Consider the following 18,171-nt stretch of genomic DNA (forward strand, 5'->3'; position numbering starts at 1 on the left):
TTTTGACCAATTGGTCTGAAATGGTCATAGATCTATGACCAATTCTTCCAGGGTCACTGACAGAAGGTCACAAGTTGACATATTTCTTGTAGTGCTTCAAGGCTGGCAGGCACGAATTGAGAGCTTCCTGGAGTGGGCAGAGGTTGTTTTGAGTAGGCTTTCCCTTGTGCCGGCTACATTACTGACCATGCAACAGCCTCTTGGTGTGGCCGCTGTTGGCTCCACGGAGGACCAGGGGGCAGAGCCCTATGTTTGTTTCTCTCCTCGTGTTTGGGGCAATTCACCATCGATGGCTGCTTCTTCCGCTGTGTTGCCTACCGCTGTGGGCGGGGCCGGGTTTGCGACTCCGGTGCTGCAGCTCATTCCCGAGCGATTGAAGGTGGACTCATCGACGACTTTGTGTGAGGAACAAGTTTCATCTCTATCATGTGAGCAACTAAAGGCGTCGAAGTCCATTGTGCCGATGGTTCTTGTGGTGGAGGTTCCCCGGGTCGATGATGTCGATGCGGCCAGTTGGTTGGTGCCTGCTCCAACAAGCCCCTTGGTTGACAACAACTGTATAACGAAGTACAATGAGTTCTACGACTTTCTTAACAAATGGGTGGCTGATAAGCCTGGATCTGGTGACTCAAGTGGCTGCCTCCTGAAGGAGAAACCCAATAGGAGAAAGCAAAGAGAAACAAAAGCAAGAAGGGGGCGCCATTCGAAAGGCGCATGTGATTTCGTGATGGAGGGTGCTCCATTTTTATCGTGGTCAATGTTCTTGTCTGGAGCTCCGTTATTTTGTACATGTGCTGAGGTTTGCGGCTGTGCTGCGTTGGGAAGACCCCATATGTGGTCACAGTGTTTCGCATGGTGTGAGTAGTACGACTTTGGGTTGTTTGTATCGGTTTTCGCTCGGTTTTTTTAAAATTAACTGGGCAACTCTTTTTTTCTTAGTTAATCAATGAGGCAAATCTTTTGCCTCCATTTCGAAAAACAAAGGCACTTGTAGTCTGGTGTTCCATGCGCACACAAAGCGCGTTGATGTGGATTTCCACTTTGTGCCGTAAAGTGTTGCCGTGAAGGCGTTGTAAGTTCGGTTTACTTAGTCAAATAATCAGACGGCCGACATATCTACCAAGCCTATATCAGTACGTAGGTCCACTTTGAGGTGTATATTTTAGGTTGAATTGTAGGTAACATTGTATTTGTTTAGTGTGGTCACGATTTGTCTTGGACGTCAAGCCTACATCAACAGGTTGATTTTGATGGGCATTGCTTAAACAGTTTAAAGGTTACCACTTCGTATAAGTTTTTCTAGGCATTGCAATATGGACTACATATCAAGCAAATTAGTGAATTTACACTTTAAAATACAGTCTATATACATCCGTATATAGTCTATATTAAAATCTTTAGAAAACTTATATTTAAAAACGGAGAGAACGGTAGTCATGATTTTTCTAGGACGTCAGAACAGTGTGACGACGCAATCGACACCCTTCACGTCAACCGAACATCACAGTGAGCGCATGACTGTCGCGCCAGCAGACATTCGCGCGGGATATACTGGGTTTCTCCAAAAAAACAAAGTTGGAGGCTTGTCTAAGTTGTTAGTATAGCATCAACCTTGGTCATGATATGAACTTTCCTTAGTTGCTATCTCTGACGCACGAACGACCCTGGCAATGTAACCTTACGTTGCGGTGTGTTGTTTATCGCGCATAGACAAGGAGAACCATGCATGCTCCGTCCCTGATTTTGTCTTCATTACATGCATTTGGCAATAAATCACCATTCGAGAGTAACCCTCTCGCCCACAGGATGAGCTTCATGCTAGTCTCCGTTGATTCACGTAAGAATTCTCTCAACACTAGTGTATAGCACGACGCTGCAAGCCCTGCAAACAATACGTCATTAGCTCTTAGTTAGTTTGCAGTTGCACCAATGGTTCCACCATCAACGATGTCCATCGACTTTCCTCCTCCGCTACCGCTACCGCTACCGTGGGATTATGACCCACCGGGGTATGAATCACCGCCGATACGTCCCTGGTATCCGCCACCGCCGCCGTCTTCAAATTCAGATAATGGATGGGTACTCGTGGTATTGCTCGTCTTCATCTTCGTAGTCTGCATGATCGGAGTCATTTTAAGGGTTTACCGCGGCCGCTGCCGCTCGAACGCGAGAGTTGCCGCGGCCGCTGCCGGGGCTGGAATCCCTCTGGCAACGTGATGAGGTGCGGCTGCCGAGAACCCGTGCTACCAACTCGGGGGCCCGCGCTACAAACCCGACGGCCCGCCTCCCGGCGTTCAAGTACAACCGGTCCGTGAAGCACAACGTGACGGGTGGAGGAGAGGAAGCGGCGACGTGCTCCGTTTGCCTGGGCGTGTTTCAGCTAGGTGAGACGGTGCGGCTGTTGCCGGCGTGCATGCACCTGTACCACATGGAGTGTATCGACCCGTGGCTGGACGCGCATTCTACGTGCCCGATCTGCCGCTCGGACGCCGACCCGACGATGGACGGCGCTCGCCCACCTCCCGTTTAATCTTTTTGCTATTAATAAAAAAGGCTACGATCCTTTCAAATTCAGATTCTTTTGTTTCTATATTAATGTGGATGTAATATTCAAATGTTGGATGATGCAAAAAGTGATCATTGGATGGAAAGTTCTGAAGGATATCAAAATGGTGAACATAGTGGCCGTTAATACTATGAATTGGTATTTAATGATACTTTGGTTGCCATGAGAACACTATTAATGATGGCAAGTGGTTGTTAGTACAAGTATGGTCATTAATGGCTTGGGATTAACAGCGACACACCATAACGTCGTACAAGAATAAGACCACAAAAACATAATCAGTTTATGGTCGTTATAATTTAACAACGGAGCCTATCACGACCATCAGATTGTGGTCGTTAAGGCCTTGTATAATGGGAGGTGCTTAGAGAAATAAACCAGAATTTCCTTAAGCACCGGTGCTTATTTGTACAGGATCGGATAGACACTTAACTAAGCGTCTTTCCTATAGAAATAGGCACCGGTGCGTCAGAAAAAACCCGGTTTATTTTTCTAAGCATCTCCCATTGTACAAGGCCTAATGACCTTAATGACCACATGCTGACTTTTAACGAGCACATATACCATCACTAAAAACCGTTTTCCTAGTGTTCCTAGTGGTGCTAGATACAAAAGAAAAATACATTGAAAAAAATGAAATTTACAACTGCCTTTGAGAATATAAGCAACCAGCTAGTGGGTGTCTTTGTACAAAAGGTTTACTTAAATTTTAAAATATCTAATCAGCAAGTACTTCTTGCCATACATGCAATGTTACAATTTGCCATGCATCAGAAACTAAAAAAACTTTGTTTGAACCTAGAAGGTGTCGTTGTTTCAAATAAGACGATGGCAAAAAACATTGAAAGAAGAAAAAAATGTGAAAAGTCTCAAGAAAAAGACATTGAAAACGATAATTTGCAAATAATGAATTGTTCTGATCTAAGAGCAACTCTAGCAGACCCAGCAAAACACGCAGACCCGTAAAATTCCGGCGAGTATGCGGGCTCGGCCCAATTTTCCGGCCAGAACAGAGCCCGCATACTCGCCCGCCCGCAAAAAATTTGCCGCGGCCCGCAAATCGCACGCCCCGACCGCTATATCTACGGTTCCGCGGCTCGTTTGTGGGTCGAAACCTTATCCCCTGCCGCCGCCGAGCCACGCGATTCCCCACCCCCTTCTCCACATTTCTCGCAGCCGGCGACCACCTCCGTGCCTCCAGCCATCATGTGGGGACGCATGTGGAGCTCCGGACGCAGCTCCGGCGGCGGAAGCGACCTGGAGCGCGAGCGGCGCGTCCGGTCGGACGGCGCGAGGAAGCGTGGGGCCCGGAAGTGGACCAACCGCGGCCTGTCGCTGCCGGCGAGCTTCCGGCGGAGCGGGACGGAGGAGTACGACCGCCTGGCGCGCGTCCTTCTCCCCCGCGAGATCTTCGTACGCCGGGAGCTCATCCTCCTCCGGCGCGGGCCTTCTCCCCGTGAAGAGGGAGTGGTCGGAGGACGAGGAGGAGCCGGACGAGTTCGACTTTGTCCCCGTCAAGGAGGAGCCTGAGGAGCCCGCTCCGCTCGGCCGCCACGGATTCGTCGGGCCAGAAGACTACGTCGCCGACTTTGATGCCGTTGCGGCCGCCATCACTGAGCAGAGCGTGCGCGAGGAGGCGGAGCGCCGACGCCACGCCGAGGAGCTCGAAGACCTCCAGTGGCGGCAGGTGGTCGCCGCCAAGGAGAAAGACGAGGAGTGGCGCCGCACCCGTGAGGAGCAGAGGGCGAAGTACGTCGACCTTTGTAGCTCCGGCGAGGAGGATTGGGCGTCCTTCTCCTCCACGGCGTCGTCCATTTGCCGCGACCTCGCCACGGTCAGATCCGACCCCCTCTAGTACTAGTATTAACGTAGTATGTAACATGAACTATGTTGTAGTGTGTTGATCATGTAAAATCTATGTAGTATGTAATGAACTACTCCGTCAACGAGGTGCAATTTCTCCCACGAAAGTGTTTTTTTAAATTATGCAGTTTTAGATGCGGGTCTTGTTCGGCCGCGCTAGTTTTCGACCCGCAAACGCGATCTTTGTGAAACGCATACGCGTTTTGCGGGTCAAATTTTTACGGGGTCTGCTAGAGTTGCTCTAAGAGGAATAAATTTGACATGGTCGGGCGTGACTCGGTCCTCTGCCCGGCGCTCCCTTCCAATGTGATTGCGCTGCTGCTCACCGTTGAGTCGGCGGCTGCCCGCTCGGGCCACCTTGCTGTCTGCAAGTATGGAGAGGGAGATCAAAACCACCTAAAATCAAGACCAAAACCATACTATAGCAACTTTCTACGACCCGTCTTTTCAAAGTGTTTTTTTTTGTATATATGTGTGAACACATCAGTGTGTCGTTATGTACTTTAAATTTTAGTAAAACTAGTTGATTCCCCGCGCGTTGCAGCGGGACGATTTGCACCAATCAGCTCATGTGAGAGAATCACATTAAGAAAGAAAGGAAGAAACAAAAGTGATTTTTTTTTGCTAACCTGCATGAAAGGATTAACCAAGATTAACAGTAAGCCATCTCCATCCAATGTATATCTGCACAATTATAGACAAAGAAGTACAAAAAAACATCATATATTTAACTCATGGGATTTGGAGTCCTTACCGAGCAATGTGAGGCCATTTGGAGATGATCATCGTCTTTACTAATGCAGACAACATATTAGCCATCCCCGCAAAAAAAAGACAACATATTAGCCAAGACATGTTCAGCCTAAATAACTCGATCAGATCCAAAATATATCTGAGAGTTGTTCCAAGAATGAATGGAACAGCAAGTGGCGGCTGGAGAAGATCAATTCAATGATAAATCCACAAACAAAATCTTTAGTGGTAGAACGCTGCCTCCATGCCCAGACATAAAGTTGACCATACCTCTAAAATCTTCGTCGTTGAATCATAGCAGGCCAGTGAAATTAAAGACTGCCTTAATCATAGCTTTGGTGGTTGCAGCAAGGCCAAGATGCATAGTTTTTTTTAGAGAGAGAGGACATTTACGCCTCATGTATTCATCATACATCAAACAGGACAGCACATACGCGCATAGACACAAAGAAGGAAATAGAAATCTTCAGACCCAGCCACCGAAGCAACATGAACCCCATAGAAATACAAAACAGGCCGGCCGATCTCCGTCTGCTCGAGCAGCCGCCGAGAAACCATCATCTGCATCGCCATCAAAGGCTTTGGAGGCCGCATGTATGTCCTGTTCTAGCGAAGAGTAACAGAGATTGGGTTCCAGCGCATCGGTCGGGGATAATCCCCACAGACTGGATTGCCCATGCCTCCACCAATACTCTAACTCAGCGGAGATGCGAAGGATTGCCGCAAACCTCGTCCCCAAAATAGGGACTGAAGTCCCAGCAACGGCCGCCTCGCCGGGAGAAGCCACCATCGCCGGCGCGGCTTCCAACGAAGAGAACCACCATCACAGACTCCGGTCAACCGGATCCGCGATACAAAAGGCCTCCGGCTCCTCGTCGGCACTGTATCTGATGTCGTACGGACGGGAAGAAGCCCGGCCATCCCGTGACGATGAGGGACACCACACCCCTAAACCTAACCCTATGTACACCTCCATGATGGGATCCCAGTTCCTCTCAGGCGCTCGGCACTGAATCGGCCGCGGGAAGTGAAGGGAAACGCTGGATCCGCCCGCTGGAAGGCACCTCCCTCGAGTCGCCCTTTTTTCGCCCCTCTGTAGTGTAGCACGGGAGAGGCCAAGAGATTTCAGGCAGTTGCCTCATGCGTCCCTTTGGAGCCGAGGAGCCGAGGAAGCTGAGACAACTTGAAAGCATTTAGTCTCCTGTGCCGCCCAACTCAGTCTCCCTCACGATAGGGTTTCTTCCTCCCGGGGCGATTGAGATCGCCGCCGTTGAGATTGGGATTTCCCTGTCTGCGCCACCAATCCCCGACCCTTTTTCCTTTGTTCGGACGACGCTGCTCGCTGATCGAAGTAGGGTTGTGGGAGGCGGAGAAGCTAGGGTTTTGCAGCAAGGCCCGGTTTTGATCGGGTTAGGGTTCTGAGATCATGCCGTCGGTGGGAGCCTCTGGGTCAGCCTCAGCGGAACCGGCGGATACGGACGAGGTAGCAGCACTTATGGCGGAGCTCGGCCTGCGGGAAGAGGATCTCGATGATGTGGTCTATGATGAGAAGGAGGCGCCGCCGGAGGAAGCTCGCTGGATTGCGCTTGCTAGGGTTCATACGACAAAAACCTACAGTCAATATTGGTTTTTCAGGAATATGAGGGCTGCGTAGGATCTAGCCCAAGAAGTCAAGTTCAAGCCGCTTGAAGAAAATTTATATACTATACAATTCTCATGCTTAGGGGATTGGGAACGAGTCACACGGGATGGACCGTGGCACTTCAGGGGCGATGCAGTGATACTGAAGCCATATGATGGATTGACAAAACCATCCACGGTTCAGCTGGACACAATTGAGATATGGGTTCAAATACATGATGTGCCTCCTCTATATGCTCATCTTGTACCGCCTCTAGCTTCAAAAATCGGTGAAGTTCTGTATGCTGAACCGCAATCGCAAGATTTCTCGGGGAAATTTTCATCGGGTCTGGGTTCGGATTGACATCAATAAGCCACTGAAGAATGCTGTCTCAATGATAAGGGAAGGGAAGCGCCAAATATATAGAGTGAAATACGAGAAACTCCCGGACTGGTGTGCGGTCTGCGGGATGATGGGCCATCTTTTCAAAGAGCATGGCAGTGGTATTCATCCACCTTCTGCTCTGGTTTTTAAAGATCTCAGGGCGTCATGGGTCATGCGCACCGTACAGGGCCCTGGTGGAGGTCGAGGTCACCGAGGAGGTCGACGGGGTGGACGTGGTGGACGTGGAAACGCTCCTCGCTCAGGTGTAAATGCTGGCAATGTTGAAGAAGATGATCTGACATCGGGCGCTGACCTGGATATGACCGAGGCAGAGGACAACAGGAAGAGACACCCGTCAGAGGCGCCTCATGCTCCTAGTTCATCTAATACAGCCGGAGGAGGGGAGATGTTGCAGCTTCCAGCACCCCCACTTGATCCCCTTAGCCCGAGTAGCAAGCAAGACCCGAAGCAGCCAAGGATAAATTCAGAGTCAAATGAAAGGATAGCGGAAAATATGGGCAGCCATGGCAAAACTGTCTCATCTTTGGCGGGCTCCTTCGAGGAGCGCCGCCGGGCCCAATGAATATCTTCTGTTGGAACTGTCGTGGCGTGGGTAAAGCCGCGACAGTTCGAGAACTTCATGATTTCGCGAGGCAATTTACCCCTACCCTCTTTTGCATTGTTGAAACACAGATGGATAGCACGAGGGTAGAAGCTATGGCTGGCACTTTGGGTTTTGATAGCTCCTACGCTGTTAGCAGTCAAGGGAGAAGCAGAGGGATTGGTTTGTTCTGGAACAACTCAGTTGTGGTGGAGATTCTGGGATACTCGGATTATCATCTTGATGTTTCTGTTGAGGAACAGGGTAGTGCGAAGTGGAGGATGACGTGTGTTTATGGTGAGGCGCGAACTCATTTGAGGCATCAAACTTGGACAACCTTGAAGAACATTGGCACTTTGAGTGATCTGCCTTGGCTCTGTATTGGTGATTTTAATGAGGTTCTACGTCCAGATGAACACCAAGGTGTGGGGCAGCGCAGCAACGCCCAGATTCAAGCGTTTAGAGAAGTTTTAGATGTATGCATGTTGCTAGACTTGGGCTTCAAAGGTAACGTGATGCGGAGCATCCTTCCATCATCCCCATGGACTCTACATCAACACATCCAACCCCACAAGGACCTATGACTCGAGCACGTGCAAGAGCTCTCGAAACCGAGGTGACATCACTCCTCTCACAATTCCCTTTCGATTCACATGAGACATGGTCACTACCTCAAACGGAAATGCTATGCATACTCAGGTACCAAGGAGTCACCCATGAAGGTGATAGGAAGCAAGGAGAATCGGAAACGGAAGACATGCATGAAGACGGAGAGGAGAAAGCAACAAGGACCAGAGAGGCCGGACGATCCGGACGGAGGCCCGGACGATCCGGACAGAGCCCGGATGATCCGGACCCCGGTCCGGACGATCCGGCTAAATCAACCGAAGGCAACAGAAGCCCTCCCACGAAGCCGGACCATCCGGGCCCCGTCCCGGATCATCCGAACCCCGCCTGGATGTCCGGACCACCAGCCGGACATCCGGCCCTGCGCGACCGCCAGCCGACCCTCCGGCTCATCCGGGCCTCCACCTGGATCATCCGGACCAGCCCGGATCATCCGGATCCCCGTCCGGATCATCCGGCCAGCGCCTGCGTGCGCGTGTTGGGCTGAGCCCATGTACCCCTTCGCCCCCAACTCTATATATAGGACCCCATCTCCTCACTTTGAGACTCAGCATTGGATTAGCTCATATTTGTGTGAGAGCCTTTGCTCATCCACTTGGTTACTTCTCCACGGAGATCAGGACCTCTTCAGAGAAGATCCCCCAGCGGATTCAAGACCCCTATCTAGGGAAGAACATCAAGGCCTCCTCTTGGAGATGAACGGTTCCTTTGTATCCTTACCTTTGTTGACTTTGTATCTTGTGGATCTCTTATGTGTGTGGTGATCTAGCACTTGTGTGATCGATTCCTTGTTGGTTGAGTGATTCTCTCTCGTTTTCCCCGTGTTCCCCCTTGTGCTTCCGCGTGTTCTTCGTGATTCCTCCGTAGGATCCCCTCCAAACGTGAAAGATCGACGCTATAGGGTTCCACTCTACATCATATGGTATCATGAGCCACGTTGATCACGTTTTTGGAGCCCCTACCCCGTGTTTTCTAGCTTGATTTTGTTGTTTTCGTCCTAAAATCCGAATATCCCCACAAAAATACCCCCCAATTTTTTTTGTGATTTGTTAGTTTTGATGATGTTTTGTTGTTTTTGATCTGTGGATTCGGTGTGTAACTCGTGGATCTTGCTTTTCCCCACCCTCTCCCCCTCGAAATCCATCCAAAATCCCCGAAATCGTCAAATTTCTCCCCGTTTTTGCGTTCTTTCCGAGCAATTCCCGTGCGTGGTTGACCTACCCGGATCATCCGGACCAAGTCCCGGATCATCCGGACGTGCCCGGATCATCCGGCTCCTGGCCCGGATCATCCGGCTTCCTCTACCGAAACTGCACTTGTGCAGCCCCCCCTCCACCACCACCACCATCTACACCTTCATACCTCCTCCCCACCCCATCCACCACCAATTCCACTTGCCAAACCCCAAGACACAACCTCCGTACTACCATTCGAATTTGAGTTGAGATTTCCGTGTCCTATTGTGTTTCGGCTATTTAGGTGCGGTGAGACTTCGACAACACTCGCTCATCTTCGTCGACTACTCATATTCGCTACGGACGGTAACTTCGACGACATCTTTTTCATACCTTGCAATTGCATTGATAACCATCATATACCATCTTTTGCGTTGCTTACCCATCGAGACTAGCCATTGAGTATTGCCGGCAACGTGACTTGTGCACATTAGTTGCATACACCATATCATGCATACCATCGAGGTGCATATCTCGGAATCAACTTGTGTGTCACAAAGTTGTCATCGCATACACAATTGCTATCTTAGTTCGTCAAGTTTGCATAAGAAAAGAGCTCAAAAGAGAAAGAGCCACTCAAGCTTTTAAGCAAAGAGGAAAGATAAGCAAAGAGCTTATAAGCAACAAGCATAGCATCATACAACATTAAGATTATCATATAAGATCATCTTGGATCATTGCACCGAAATACCATACATTTAGCATACTTGGGATAGAGATCGTTGCATTTTTGCCTAGTAGGTTGTGCACAAGCTCCGTATCCGCCTATTGTGCAATCGTGCTAGCGTCTCTCTAGTGTTGTGCAACAAGAGCATTTTCGTGGATTCCACATTTTGGCTCACTTTTGGTTTGCACAATCCCATTTATCTATTTGCGTGTGCGTTTCCGTGTACCACTACTTGCTTGGTCTACTTGTTGCATATGCGAATTTGCGAATCTTCTTCAACATTTTTGAGTCAAGCTAACGATTGCAATCAATTTTGTGCCACCATCCTAACCAAGCTCCACCAAAAGCTTACTTGTGTAGGTGTGAGAATCGACAAGGATCGGTACCAATAGTGCTATTTCATTGTCCACATTTGAGTGAACTTGATTCATCTTCAACTTTGGTCAAAGGTACATTGGTATTCGTTCTTCTCCTTCTACCACTCACAATTTGCTTGAAATGATGGATAGGCCAAGTTCTTCTACAAATCCACTCTTCATCGACCAAGACGACGACATGTCATCATACGTCACCAAGAGCCACCTCTTTGGCGCACAACGAGCTCTACATCAAGAGCAACAAGCAATGAGCGAACGCATCGACAACCTCTCCACCGACTTGCGACTCTCCGAGCAACGTACAAGAGACTACTTCGACAACAAGCTCGACGCGCACAAGAAAGAGAACGATGCAATAATGGACGAGATCCGCGCCTTGTTGGTGAACCGGCGTACTTCTACTTCCTCACACTCAAGACGGAGCCACTCAAGTCGCCACTCCGACGACTCCTTCTCCGACACAAGTACACCGTCATCGATCACTCTTCGACGAGCCGCGCGTCAAGACCGTCATGCATCTCGCAACCCGCTACATGACAAGCATCCCCAAGAGCAAGTTGATGAACAAGTTCCTCGTCCTCAATTGAACCAAGTGGCGTTTGCTCAAGCTCAAGAACGACAACGTCTTCGTCGCCAACAAGAACAAGAACGAGCGTGCCTACATCAAGAGCAACAAGATGCCGAGGCCCAACGTCTTCAACAACAACAACGAGAAGCACAAGCTCTTGAGGCGGAACGTGCCCTTCAAGCATCAAGTCGAGCTATCGCCAACCGCAATCGCGAAACCCGCAATCAAGAAGAAGCCCTTCGAGAAGAAATACAAGAGAGGAACTACCATCCGCGTGCGCAATGTCAAGCCCCACAAGCTCCTCCACACGCTCCTCAAGCTCATCCCCAACCTCAAGGTCAACAAGAACAAGTCGATAATGGACTTCCTCCTCGCCAAGAGCAACATGAGGATGATTACCCTCCACGTCAAGAACGTCACCATCAACATCGACCTCAACACAATGAAGAACAACGCTATGGCAAGCTCAAGTTCACAATGCCCAAGTTCAATGGAACCAATGATCCCGAAGAGTACCTCTCATGGGCATTGAAGGTCGACAAAATCTTTCGTTTGCACAACTATGAGGAAGAGAAGAAGATCGCCATGGCATCACTTGAGTTCCAAGACTATGTGCTCATATGGTGGGAACAAGTCCTTGAGCGCCGACAAGCAAGAGGTGAACCTCCAATCACCACTTGGGCTCAAATGAAGGATGTCATGCGAGCACGCTTTGTACCCACCTACTACAACCGTGATCTCTTCAAGAAGCTACAACTCCTCAAGCAAGGAACAAAGAGTGTTGAAGAATACTACAAGGAAATGGAGATTGCCATGATTCGAGCCAATGTCACGGAGGATGATGAGCAAACAATGGCACGATTCTTGAATGGACTCAACCATCCCATCAAGATAATCGCCGACTTCCAACCCTACTCCAACCTCATTGAGCTCGTGCATCAAGCTACAAAGGCGGAACGACAAGTGTAAGATGACTTCAAGTACGCCAAGTACTCATCCAGGACATACGGCTTCTCCAACAACCAAGCTTCAACAACTACTCCAACTTCGACGTCAACCAAGCCTTCTCCAAGCAACGACGACAAGTAAAGTTACAAGAAAACTTCCACAAGTTCAAGTCGTCCTCCTCCTACTACAAGCAACTTCAAGCCGCGTGCTTCATCATCTACTCCAACCGATAAGACCGTCAAGACAAGCTCCTTCAAGTGTTTCACTTGCGGCGGCCGAGGCCACAAGTCATATGAATGCACCAACAAGCGCACCATGATACTTAACGACGATGGCACTTACGACTCAATGAGTGAAGATGAAATGGAAGCTATTGAGCAAGTGGCCATGCACCGGCGCATCAACGAGGATGAAGATGATCAAGTCTTTTGTGATGAAGATACAAGTCCCGCTCTTGTTGTCTCCAAAGTCTTGACACTTCAACATCAACAAGAAGAAGACCAACGATGCCACATCTTCCACACAAAGGCCGGCATCAATGGACGATCCGTCAAGGTCATCATCGACGGAGGTAGTTGCCACAACTTGGCAAGCGAAGAACTATGCTCCAAGCTCCAATTGTTCAAGAAGAAACATCCGCAACCCTACAAGGTTCAATGGCTAAGTGACTCCGGCACTATACGAGTTGAGCATACGGTCCAAGTATCCTTCAAAATCGGTGCATATGAGGACACTTTGGAGTGTGATGTGGTCCCAATGACCGTTTGCCACCTCCTCGTTGGTCGGCCATGGCAATTCGACCGTGGTGTCTACCACAATGGGCGTACAAACCACTATAGCTTCAAGATGAAAGGCAAAGAATATGTCCTACGACCCATGTCTCCTAGTCAAGTGATAGCCGACAAACAAGCCACCAACCAAAGAGAGAAGAGTGAGAAAGTGAGCCACCAAAAAGTGAGTGAGAGCCACAAGCCAAATTTGAGCGCCTCTTCGCCTAGAGAGAAAAACCTCATACTATTCGCCACCAAACATGAGATGAGAGAAGTGTGTGAGAACCCATCGAGTGTGATGCACTTTGTCCTTGTGTGCAAGGATGGAGAACCAAAAACTAACACAACTCATGAGCTACCTTTGGTGTTTCAATCTCTTTTGCAGGAATTTCAAGATGTTTTCCCCGATGAGCTACCTCCGGGTCTACCTCCTCTATGAGGCATTGAGCATCGAATTGACCTCATTCTCGGAGCACCACTTCCAAACAAAGCTCCATACCGTGTCAATCCCGAAGAAACCAAGGAGATTCAATGGCAAGTACAACAACTAATCGACAACGGTCATGTACGTGAAAGCTTAAGCCCTTGTGCCGTTCCTATTATTCTTGTGCCTAAGCCCGGTGGAAGTTTCCGCTTGTGTTCCGATTGTAGACCTATAAATGCTATTACCGTGCGCTATAGGCATCCCATTCCTCGCTTAGATGATATGCTTGATGAACTTAGTGGAGCCAACTTTTTCTCAAAAATTGATCTTAAAAGTGGCTATTATCAAATCCGCATTCATGAGGGTGATGAATGGAAAACTGCTTTCAAAACAAAATTTGGCTTATATGAATGGTTGGTTATGCCTACGGGTTTGTGGGAAGCTCCCGGAACTTTTGTGCGTCTCATGCATCATGTACTTCGTCCATACATTGGAATCTTTGTTGTGGTTTACTTCGATGATATTCTTGTGTTTAGCAAAACCATGAAAGAGCATCTTGATCATGTTAAGCTTGTTTTGCAAACACTTCGAAAAGAAAGTCTTTATGCCAACTTGAAAAAAATGCACTTTTGGCGTTGACAAAGTGGTTTTCTTGGGTTTCGTTGTCTCTTCCAAGGGTGTCCATGTTGATGAAACTAAGATCAAAGCAATTAAAACTTGGCCCCAACCAACCAATTTGCAACAAGTGTGAAGTTTTCTTGGTCTTGCAGGTTTTTATCGTCGCTTTGTGAAAAACTTTAGCACTATTGCAGCTCCTTTGCATGCTTTGAGTAAGAAGAATACTCCTTTTGTTTGGGGACCTTTGCAATCCAACGCTTTTGATGAGCTCAAGTCTTTGCTTACTCATGCTCCGATTCTTGCTTTGCCAAATTTTGACAAAACTTTTGAGGTTCATTGTGATGCAAGTGGTACCGGAATTGGCGGAGTTTTAATGCAAGAAAAACGAGTCATTGCTTATTTTAGTGAAAAACTCTCCGGCACTCAACTTAACTATCCCGTGTATGACAAGGAATTGTATGCTTTAGTGCGTGTACTTCATGTTTGGGAACATTATCTTAGACCTCATGAGTTTGTCATCCATACCGATCATGAAACGCTTAAATATTTGAAAGGTCAAACTAAATTGAACAAGCGTCATGCCAAATGGAGTGAATTTATTGAATCGTTCCCATATGTGATCAAGTACATTAAGGGCAAGGAAAATGTAGTTGCCGATGCACTTTCACGCATATGCACACTTGTCACCCAGCTTGAGTTGAATGTTATTGGTTTTGAGCACATCAAAGAATTATATGCTAGTGATCCATCTTTTGCACCTCATTATGCTAAATGTTTGATGCATACATCTTGGGAACAATATTACCTCAAGGATGGTTATCTTATGAGAGCTAACAAACTATGCATACCCGAGTCTTCTCTTCGTTTGCTCCTTTTGCAAGAGGCTCATGGAGGTGGACTCATGGGACACTTTGGACGCGACAAGACCTTCGCCACGCTCTCCAAGAACTACTTTTGGCCAAAGATGTGTCGAGACGTCTCACGATTCACCACAAGATGCTCAATATGTCGCAAAGCTAAGTCAAAAGCTCAATCTCATGGTCTTTACATGCCTCTCCCTATTCCTTATCAACCTTGGGAAGACATTAGCATGGACTTTGTACTTGGTTTGCCTAGAACTCAAAATGGAAAGGATTACGTGTTTGTTGTTGTGGATCGATTTTCTAAGATGGCACATTTCATTCCTTGCAACAAGGTAGACGATGCTTCACATATTGCAAATCTCTTTTGTAGGGAAATCTTGCGCCTACATGGAGTACCAAAGACAATCGTCTCCGACCGCGACGTCAAGTTCTTGAGTTACTTTTGGAAGACCCTATGCGCCAAGCTCGGAATCAAGCTCTTGTTCTCATCCGCATACCACCCTCAAACCGACGGCCAAACGGAGGTGACGAACCGGACGCTCTCCACTCTACTTCGCGTGTTGATCAAGAAGAACATCAAGGAGTGGGAGATGTGTCTACCCATCGCCGAGTACGCCTACAACCGCGCAAGACATTCGACGACCGGCAAGTCCCCCTTCGAGGTCTTCTACGGCTTCAACCCATTGTACCCATTGGACATTCTACCTCTACCTCTACAAGAGCGCACCTACCTCGACGCAAGTGCCCGTGCAAGATACATCAAGAAGATGCATGAAGATACAAGAAACACCATCGAGCGCCAAGTACAACGACTAGCGACCAAGCTCAACATCAACAAGCAACCCATGATCTTCAACATAGGCGATCCCGTGTGGCTACACCTTCGCAAGGAACGCTTCCCCAACGAACGCAAGTCCAAACTACTACCCCGAGCCGATGGACCCTTCAAGGTGTTAGCACGCTACAACAACAACGCCTACAAGCTCGACCTACCAAGCGACAAGTACAACGTGAGCAACACCTTCAACGTCAAAGACCTCTCGCCTTTCCATGGTGATGAAGATCTAGATTCGAGGTCGGATCCTTTCGAAGGGAGGGGATATGATGCGGAGCATCCTTCCATCATCCCCATGGACTCTACATCAACACATCCAACCCCACAAGGACCTATGACTCGAGCACGTGCAAGAGCTCTCGAAACCGAGGTGACATCACTCCTCTCACAGTTCCCTTTCGATTCACATGAGACATGGTCACTACCTCAAACGGAAATGCTATGCATACTCAGGTACCAAGGAGTCACCCATGAAGGTGATAGGAAGCAAGGAGAATCGGAAACGGAAGACATGCATGAAGACGGAGAGGAGAAAGCAACAAGGACCAGAGAGGCCGGACGATCTGGACGGAGGCCCGGACGATCCGGACAGAGCCCGGATGATCCAGACCCCGGTCCGGACGATCCGGCTAAATCAACCGAAGGCAACAGAAGCCCTCCCCCGAAGCCGGACCATCTGGGCCCCGTCCCGGATCATCCGGACCCCGCCCGGACGTCCGGATCACCAGCCGGACATCCGGCCCTGCGCGACCGCCAGCCGACCCTCCGGCTCATCCGGGCCTCCACCCGGATCATCCGGACCAGCCCGGATCATCCGAATCCCCGTCCGGATCATCCGGCCAGCGCATGCGTGCGCGTGTTGGGCTGAGCCCATGTACCCCTTCGCCCCCAACTCTATATATAGGACCCCATCTCCTCACTTTGAGACTCAGCATTGGATTAGCTCATATTTGTGTGAGAGCCTTTGCTCATCCACTTGGTTACTTCTCCACGGAGATCAGGACCTCTTCGGAGAAGATCCCCCAGCGGATTCAAGACCCCTATCTAGGGAAGAACATCAACGCCTCCTCTTGGAGATGAACGGTTCCTTTGTATCCTTACCTTTGTTGACTGTGTATCTTGTGGATATCTTATGTGTGTGGTGATCTAGCACTTGTGTGATCGATTCCTTGTTGGTTGAGTGATTCTCTCTTGTTTTCCCCGTGTTCCCCCTTGTGCTTCCGCGTGTTCTTCGTGATTCCTCCGTAGGATCCCCTCCAAACGTGAAAGATCGACACTATAGGGTTCCACTCTACATCATAACGTTTGGACTTTTGAGAAGAAAGTAACGGGTGGCAGCTACACCAAATGCAGACTTGATAGAGCACTGTCTAGTGCTGCATGGCTGGCAAGGTTTCCTTCGGCTGCTGTCACACACTTAACGGGGGCTACGTTGGATCATTTCCCTTTACTGTTACAACTGAATGAGGTGGAGGCGGCCCATACACAGCCGTCTTTCAAGTATGAGATGATGTGGGAGACTCACTCAGAGCTACGGGGACGTGTAGAAACGGAGTGGACAGCAGGACCTCCTTGTACCTCCGTGGAAGATCTACGCCGCAAGTTGCAAGAGCTTGCAAACGGGCTGGGTAGGTGGAGTCGAGACACTTTTGGTAGCGTCAGGAAGGAGATTAAAGCGCTGAAAAATAAACTTGCCAGCTTAAGGGAGGACCCTTTGAGATTAGGTCCGTCACATGAGGAATTAAAGATAAATGAGTGGCTCATAGAAATGTACCACAGGGAAGAGATTATGTGGCGACAACGGGCTCGAATCGAATGGCTATCTGCGGGGGACAAGAACAACAAGTTCTTCCATCTCCGAGCTAGCTTACGCCGAAAGAAGAATATGATCAAGGCGCTACAAAATTCCCTAGGTGTGGAAATATCTGATCCGGATCAGCTCAAGGTACTAGCTAATAACTTCTACCAGACCCTATACCTATCCTCAAGATATGGGAGCTGTGCTGGCCCATGTGCCCAAGAAAGTAACGGCAGCGATGAATGCAAGCCTCTGTGCACAGTATACTAAGGAGGAGGTCAAGGTTGCACTTTTTCAAATGTTCCCGACTAAGGCCCCGGGGCCTGATGGATTCCCCGCCCACTTCTATCAGAGACACTGGGATGTGTGTGGTGACGAAGTAACAGAGATAGTCCTCAAAATTGTAAAAGGAGAGGAAAGTCCAGCTTCCATCAATGATACTGTCCTGGTTTTGATTCCAAAGGTAACAAATCCATCATCACTTGCGCAATTTCGGCCCATCAGTTTGTGTAACGTTTTGTATAAGATAGCCTCGAAGGTCATTGCCAATAGACTGAAAGTGATTCTACCAGATATAATCTCTGAGGAGCAGTCTGCTTTTGTCGCCGGAAGGCTTATCACTGACAATATTATATGTGCGTATGAGTGTTTGC

The sequence above is a fragment of the Triticum dicoccoides genome, chromosome 7B (assembly GCF_002162155.2).
Source record: "Triticum dicoccoides isolate Atlit2015 ecotype Zavitan chromosome 7B, WEW_v2.0, whole genome shotgun sequence".
Taxonomy (NCBI): Eukaryota; Viridiplantae; Streptophyta; class Magnoliopsida; order Poales; family Poaceae; genus Triticum; species Triticum dicoccoides.